Raw genomic sequence first — 7,825 nt, forward strand, 5'->3', positions numbered from 1 at the left:
CAGGTACTGAGATTCTGGGCACATTCATAACCAAGAAAGCCAACCCAACCTCTTAGATAGACAGATTTATTCATAATGCCAAGCCTAGGCTATTCTGATGAAGACAGCTTCAATAGTGGTTAATTTTAAATATAGACTCCATTTATTAGAACATTATTACTCAGGATTCTTTCTTACGGAGTCTCCCCCGATACCCTCATTTGAAGAGAAAGAGAACACTGACAAAGAAAAGAGAAACTCATTCCTCTTTTTGGATTTTAATAAAAGCAAAATGTATTCCAGGGGATAACCTGGTCTCAGTAGACATTGAGCTTTATCTTTACACTTTCTCCACTTGAGATTTTTGTGTGATTCCTGATGTTAAGTATATGAGAAACCTGAAGCCCTTGGGAGCCTCAAAAACCAAACAGAGGATAGGTAAATTGGTCTTGTCTTACTAAGGCAGAAAAGACAGTACAGTCATGTTAGCAAGATCTAAAAAACTAGGAGTGGGGGTAACATTATTCACAATAGCCAAGATACGGATACGTGTCCTGTCAACAGATGAATGGACGAGGAAGGTGTGGTATATATGCATACAACGGAATATTATTCAGCCATGAGAAAGAAGGAAATCCTGCCATTAATGACAACATAGATGGACCTTGAGGGCATTGTGCTAAGTGAAATAAGTCAGACAGAGAAAGACAAATACCATATGATCTCATTTATATGTGGAATCTAAAAAAGCCAAATTCATAGAAATAGAGAGTAGAATGGCGGTTACCAGAGGCTGGGGGGTGGTGGGGGAATTGGGGAGATGTTGGTCAAAGAGTACAAACTTCTAGTTTTGAAATGAATAAGCTCTAGGGAACTAATGTATGGCATGGTAATTGTGGTTAATAATACTGTACTGCATACTTGAAAGTTGCTAAGAGAGTAGATCTTAAGTGTTTTCACCATAAAAAATAAATGGTAATTATGTGACATGCTAGAGGTGTTAGCTAGCACTATGGTGGTAATCATTTTGCAATATATGTGTGTATCATATATAGTGCACATATATACACACATATATGTGTATAAAATCACATTGTATACCTTAAACTTATGTAATGTTGTATGTCAATTATATCTCAATAAAACTGGGAGAAAAAACTAAGAGTGGGAGATAAAAGAGGATTTGGAGCAATGTGAACTCAGGTAACAAAATGTTCCATTCTCCAGAATCTCTCATTCCCTAGCATTCTGGGTAATTTGGGGTTTGCCATATCCTTAATATATTTGCAGTGTATTTTGACTATAGCCCAGGCTGGCTTCTGGAATGCCAGCTGTTGGGTGGGGTAAAATAACAAAATCCCATAGGATCTCAAAGACAGAAATCTGTATGAGCTCACACTCAAAAGACTAGAGGAGAAACCATTCCTGCCAATTTTGGAAAAAAGCAATCTGCTTAACAGTGTAGCAGACTGGAGCCAGAAGTGGCCAATGGGGCTGCAAATGAAGCAGTGGCTACAGAGGCAAGAGAGGAGGGAGAAAGGAGAGGCTTTGAACTTGATAGCAAGTTCAAAGGCAAATGATTCAAGTCCTTAAAACTATATGGCCAGTCCTTGTGCACAGATGTTAGCAGCTGCTTCTATAAGCCCCTTTTCCTGGTTGCCTGCCTCAGGAAAACCACATGGTGGCTGATGGGGAACAGAAACAGTCTTATGGACTGGGTTCTCCTGTTCCCAAAGGAAGGAAGAGAAGGTAGCACTTTTGAGAGATTCTTTGCTTCTGAGAGGGGCTAGTTTAAGGTATCTATTCCTGTGGGCTATTTACACAATCATGTGTGTGTGTGTGTGTGTGTGTGTGTAAGGGGGAGTGTCCTAGAGCCATCAAAGAGCGGTTATGTACTTTCCCTGCCTAGGGATTGGCTAAGTCTTCAGGGAGTCTCTAGGAGGTCATGTGCAGTGGAGCTTAAGAGTTGTTTGCCGTTGGAGTCACCCAAGCATTGCTGAGTGCTCTCTAGAACCCCAGTCCCTTCCAGAAGTAGTGACCTTGAGGACTCTGAAGTCACTGGTGAGGAAACTCCAGGCTGGCCTAGGACCTGAGGCTTCCCATGAATGCTGCCCAGCATAGGGTGTCATCTTCAAAATTTGTGGAGGAGGGGAAACTCATTTGGGACTGCAAAGATCAGGGAAGGCTTCCCAGAATAGGCGGGGTTTGGGCTGGACCTTGAAGGGCAGTCCTTCAAGCTGGAACAGCTACTGCTCGACTTTGATGATGCCAGTATGGTCCCCAGTGCCCAAAGTTCCCCTCCTGAACAGCTAGCCTCTGAGTAGTGGCCAGCAAGCGTGGCCAGCAGGCTCACTGGCTAAGGCCAGAGGGTTTCTTTGACCTGAATGATCCAGATAATGGCCCCAGATCCTTATTTCACTGAGTTCCAGGAAGAACCCTTAGCACATCACATTCCTGAGCAGAGTTTCCATCTGTCGAGTACAGTTGTACAGTGAGTGATGCTTTCATTTCGAGGGACTGAGGGCTCTAAGTTGGTGACTATATAAGCTTAGACCCCTAGGGAAACAATGAAGGCTTGGGAAATAGTGAGGTCCTTGTGGAGTTTCAAGCCTATTTCCAGTGGCTAAAAGGCACTAATGAGTATAATGCAGGCAAGCGACGTTGGTTCAAACAAACAACTAATTGGAATTAAGAGAAGAAGTGTGCAGAGGCCCCTAATGAATGGATATGCTAATTGGTCTTCTTTGCTAGCCCCTTGGGCTTTGGCTGTGACATAGACTAGCCTATTAGATGTCTGCTCTGTAATAGCTGCTGAATGCTGGGGCCCTTTATTGCCATGGTAACATTGATGTCGAGAGTCTAGCTGAGCCCCGGATCTCTTAATTTACTACTCAGGCGGCTACAATTCTTTGGGTTTTATTATTCTTCATGCCCCGGGTGCCAGAGTGGCAGTGAATCATGCTTATTCATCCTCTGCACCACCCACGGTGTCTTTGAATAAGTCAGGGTGTCTCTTACTGTGTGTGATGAGCAGATTATTAAGTTCGAGCCTGTTTCTGCCTTAGCTAGACTAGTGCCTCTCAGAAACCCAATGTACCTCTCTAACCACTTGCTTACCTGATGCATCAGATGGCTTTTGGCAAGCGGAGTGATGGCACTGCAGTGGGCTGGCAGAGGCCCAGCCTCCCAGGAGCTTTGTGCTTGCTTGGGGGGCAGGGAGAAGCAGAGCAATATAGGTGGGACAGCACCCACCAGGAGCATGAACCTTGGAGACACATGCCATCCAAAGGGAGCAGTCAGAAGGGGAGAAGAGTCACTGCAGAGAAGGTCCTGGCTGGGAACTGTGGTGCTGGAAGTTTCAGTCTCTCTAGGGTCAGGGGGAAGGGCCTGGGTAGAAAAGGTGATCCCTCGTTCTTCGTGACTCCAGAGGAAGGGAGCAGCCACCAAAAGCTAGAAGTTACTGGGAGGATGGATTTCACTTTATTTTCTCAAAGACCCTTGTTTAAAAAAAAAAAAAAAAGCTGGAAGCTGGTCACAGAGACCAGCTGCCTCTGAAACTTAGTAAGTAACTTGTCACATGAGCTGCCCAAGCTTTGGTCTCTCAGTATAGAGATGTTCTAAGATGTTCTAAGCGTGCACAGCCAGGGGGTGAAGAGTAGGACTCTTCCAATTTTGAAATCTTTTGTGTCTATATATGATGTTGTTTAATTTATCAGGACACACGCTAAACTTGGGTGATACTTTATATGCACATGTGCTTGCTTTAACAGCGCAAATGCTAAACTTGGGATGATACTCTATATGTGTTTGCCTGTGTCTATCTCCAGCCATAGATGAAACCTTGCAACAGGTGCAGAGGTATTTTCCTGATACCCCTGTTGCTAAGAAATGGGCAACCCTGAAGCTTAAAGATAAATCGGTCAATAACCCCCCAAATTACAAATGACTCTTGCTAGCAGGAGAGAGTCTTGGTTTTTGTGGGGTTTTTTTTTCCATTTCACTGCAGCATTTGACTGGGCATCCTCATGAGAGAACTGGCAGACTAGAGAAAACTGTGGGCTACACAAATTCAGAGCACCTTTACAAGGTTTTTCTTTCTGTTTATTGGGAATGGAGGGTGTAGGTTGAGGGGAAGAGGTTTTCTTGAGCTAACTAGAATCTAAGAGGTAGCATTTTCTCCCGTTACAGGCTGGACAGAGAGGTGTAAACATAAAGACAGTCAATCAAGTGTGCAAAGCACAGAAAGGGGCTGTTAGGCAACACCGATCTTTTCCACCAAAGCCTGCAAGCCTGTTTATTATCAAGCAGCAGCATTTCCCCACACAAAGGACAATGATATTAATCCAACCTGAACCCACTCTGGATTCAGCAAGCACCAGTCAGAAATCACAGTGGCTCTCAGCGGCCTCTTAAATCAAAATCAAATTCATAAGCAAGAGCTTAAGGTCTCTCCATCAACATCCCTGCTTGGTTACTCACTTGCTGTAAGACCACAGGAATGCCAATTGATTTCTCTATTAAACCATCTCTCCACCTTTAAAGATAATAAGTCCAGTGTCCCTGCTTCCTCACTCTCAGGAATGCTGTGGGCCTAGAACTCTTCGGAAGAAAATGGCAAGAGAATTCTGAAGTTGGGTGGAATTATTGCTCATTAGGGAGTATATAGCTTAGTGTTTAAAAGCATGAGCTTTATAAGTGGTACTGGATTTGAATCCAGTTCCCACTCTTAATAGCTGTGTAACCTTAGAGAAGTTACTTCACTTCTCTGAGCCTCAGTTTTCCCATCTGTAAAATCATCAGATTGGTATAGGATCAAATGATGTAATTTATGTACAGTGCTTGGCTTAGCACTCAATTATTATTATTATTATTATTATTATTGATAATAATACAAACCAAACAAACAAAAATACCTTGTCCGTTTCAAGGGCGCTTCCTCACAAGGCCAATGACCAGAGTAGGGGAGAAAGCTCCCTTGGGTTGTAGGCAATGACCCCATCTGGCCTACTAATGTCTCTCATGCCAGGGATTTGGGGCCAGGCAAGAGGGAGAGGGTATTTGGAGGTGGAGTGAGCGGTGAAATGTGAAGGCAGACATGCTAAGCCTGAGGTATTTTGGAGGCAGATAAGGCCTTTGAGGACCCTCATTCACACCACACCGTGTAAAACAGCAGGTCAAACTTCAGTGCACTAAAAAGTCACCATAAGAGCTTGTTAAATGTGCTCATTCCCGATTACTCCGCAGATTACTTATTAATTTCAAAGGGAAAATGTACCTTTGCAATGAAGAGTTCTAGAAGACACCACCTTACATAAGTGATCAAATTTAGCATCACCAATAACAGGGCAATTGCATGTGAACCTCCTGATGTGACACAATGGGAAGTAAACAACGTTACTTCTGTAGTATTCTTGCCAAAGATGTTTAATATGAACCTAATCGTAAGGAAACAATCAGACGACTCCAGACTGTAAACAAGACAAAGGACCTGGACTCTTCAAAAATATCAGCATCATTAGGAAAAAAAGCCAAAGGTACTGTTCTAGAATCTAGATTAGAAGAGACTAAAAAGAAAAGACAATCAAATGAAATCCATGATTCTTGACTGAATCCTGTATCAACACAAACAGCTAGGATGTTTTGGAGATAATTTGAGAAATTTTGATATGGACTCAATATTGAATAATATTACTCTATCAATGTTACATGTCTTGGATGTGATATGGTGGTATTATTATGCAAGAGAATGCTTTTGTTTGTAGGAAATACATGCTGAAGTATTTAGGTGCAAAGTGGCATGATGCCTGCAAGTTAATTTCAAATGTTGTAGCCAAACACATACATGTTTTTATTACATGTGTGTATGTGTGTATGGAGAGAGAGCATATGTGCAAATCTAAAATGTTAATTTCCAGGTGAAGGATATGCTGTTATTTATCATAGTTTATTTTCAGATTTTTCCAAATAAAAAGTTGGGAGCAAAACATAAATTCTTTCCTACAGCTCCATCCCACATGTGCCTTCTCATAGCCTCAACACTCCCTTGCACCCCAGTTCTTAGATGCCTAATATCCCCTGCTGCATAGCATCAGGAAATAGTTGGAGTTAAGGAGACATGAAATCAGGGAGAGCTCCATGAAGGCAGCTACACCTGAGCTTGGCCTCCAGGGTTGGGGCAGGATTTTGCTAAACAGAGATAGCAGGAGAAGAACTGGAAGAAAGAGGCAACAACTCAAATGAAGCTTGAAGAATATAGAACAGAGGTCCTCAACTTTAGTGGACACAGAGTCATGTGAGGAGCTTGTTACCTATGCAGATTCTCTGATCCCGACTCCAAAATTCTGGTTCTGTAAGCCTGAAGTTGGGCCCAGAAATCTGAAGGTTTAAAGCACGAAGACGACTCTTCTGCAGGGGTTTGAGGACCATGATTTGGGAAACACTGGCGTGGGCAGCTGCCTATTCCACATACACACAGAACTGGCCCTGTCTCTCTCGTGTTCACCTATGAATCTCTCATAGGTGAATTGTCACCAAGGCTGATGTAAACCTTCAGGGGAAGTCCTCTGTACTAGACCTGTTAGTCACGGTGTCTGCCGTGTCCAATACTCTCCTCACTGCCTCCTGGTCAGGAAAGCAAATCCAGCTAGTTGTGGCATAGGAATGGGCCGCAAGATTTGGTGACAGATAAGGTAGCCAGGCATAAAGAGTTCTGTCCAACAGGATTGATGGCGTCAAGCTAGGGCAGTCAGACCAGCAACCTGTGGAACTGTTCATATAGACTACGGAGAGAATTTTCTAGTCCCTGGCAAGAGGAGAATAGAGCAGACTTACAGAGGGAAGCAGGGACGTTATACAAGAGGAAGGGAACATGACGCTGAGGACTAGAGCTGCTTTGGAATCTAGTAGGTCTTCCAGGCTATGTGTATCATCATCATAATCTTTCTTTACTTGAGGTATCCTAAATAGACCTCTGTTATCTATGATAAAAGGATTAAATTAATGTGCCTTCTATGAGGTTCCCAGTTCTTAGAGAACTGCTAATGCCCACACTGAAAAAGAAAGTGTCTCTGGGGCATGTTGCTGCTCACCTGAGGAGCTGGCAGGACAGAAACAAGCTAATTGTTTCCCTGTCTTTTGCCTCTTCAAACAGACATACAGCTCAAGAAAAGAGACCCCGAGTCTACTTTCTCAAGACCCTCCTTATTTCACACATGCCTGCATCCCAAATTCCTCCCTTTCCTATCCCCAGTCCTCCCTGCTTGGTTCACCATGGTGGAAACTCCAAGTTATGTAGCCCTTTTCTGAACTGTTTGCTTCCCATCAACTCTGGCTCCAACCCAAGTGGAGCCCAGCTTGGTAAATCCATGCCTAGAAGTCAAGAAGTGAAACAATCATCCTCTGTTCAGACAAGAGCAACAGCTGCTAGAGGGGGTCAGGAAGGGGAGAGCCGAAGGCTGTGGGGAGGTTAATTCTGCTGCTCGAAACTGCCAGTGGGCCATTCGGCCAGGAGAACTGGTTATCCGGCTGGACTCCCAGACCCAAAGACACCAGCACATTGTAGATTTTGGATGCAGGGTGGTGAAAGAAAAATTCATGGTCCAGTCAGACTTTAGGACTCCCAGCCCTCAGCTCTTTGCAGTACATCAGTCCTTCCACCACCCTTCCACCCTGCCTTTGTGGAAGGAAGCATGATGTGGCTAGGCGTTGACGTTGTCCTGCCCTTTGCCTCTGGGGATTCTGTCTTATGGCAGGATGACCAGAAGCTGTCAAAAGGAAGATTCCTCATCCTACTCCTCTACCACCTGAAGACTAGGACACTAGCCTCTGAACTCACTAAATATACAAG

The sequence above is a fragment of the Aethalodelphis obliquidens genome, unplaced genomic scaffold (genome assembly GCF_003676395.1).
Source record: "Aethalodelphis obliquidens isolate GAN/ISIS:26980383/991018 unplaced genomic scaffold, ASM367639v1 scaffold77, whole genome shotgun sequence".
In the NCBI taxonomy this organism is placed as follows: Eukaryota; Metazoa; Chordata; class Mammalia; order Artiodactyla; family Delphinidae; genus Aethalodelphis; species Aethalodelphis obliquidens.